Source organism: Taurulus bubalis, assembly GCF_910589615.1.
Source record: "Taurulus bubalis genome assembly, chromosome: 20".
In the NCBI taxonomy this organism is placed as follows: Eukaryota; Metazoa; Chordata; class Actinopteri; order Perciformes; family Cottidae; genus Taurulus; species Taurulus bubalis.
The window spans coordinates 492,501-493,596 of record NC_136608.1 but is presented as its reverse complement, the minus strand read 5'-3'; positions in this window follow the sequence as shown (position 1 = coordinate 493,596).

Sequence of the window (1,096 nt, the reverse complement as noted above, 5' to 3'; positions counted from 1 at the left end):
TATCTCATCACACGTCATCACATCATCTCATCACACATCATCTCATCACACGTCATCTCATCACACATCATCTCATCACACGTCATCTCATCACACATCATCTCATCACACGTCATCTCATCACACGTCATCTCATCACACGTCATCTCATGACACGTCATCTCATCACACGTCATCTCATCACACATCATCACATCACATGTCATCTCATCACACGTCATCTCATCACACATCATCTCATCATCTCATCACACGTTATTTCATCACACGTCATCTCATCACACATCATCTCATCATCTCATCACACGTCATCTCATCACACGTTATCTCATCACACATCATCTCATCATCTCATCACACGTCATCTCATCACACATCATCTCATCACACATCATCTCATCACACATCATCTCATCACACATCATCTCATCACACATCATCTCATCATCACATCACACATCATCACACATCATCTCATCATCTCATCACACATCATCACACATCATCATCTCATCACACGTCATCTCATCACACATCATCTCATCACACATCATCTCATCATCACATGACACATCATCACACATCATCTCATCACACATTATCTCATCACACTTCATCTCATCACACATCATCTCATCACACATCATCACACATCATCTCATCACACGTCATCTCATCATCACATGACACATCATCACATCACACATCATCTCATCACACATCATCATCTCATCACACATCATCACACATCATCTCATCACACGTCATCTCATCACACGTCATCTCATCACACATCATCTCATCACACGTCATCTCATCACACATCATCACACGTCATCTCATCACACGTCATCTCATCACACGTCATCTTATCACACATCATCTCATCATCACATCACACATCATCACACATCATCTCATCACACGTCATCTCATCATCACATGACACATCATCACACATCATCTCATCACACGTCATCTCATCACACGTCATCTCATCACACGTCATCTCATCACACGTCATTTCATCACACATCATCTCATCACACGTCATCTCATCACACATCATCACACGTCATCTCATCATCACATGACA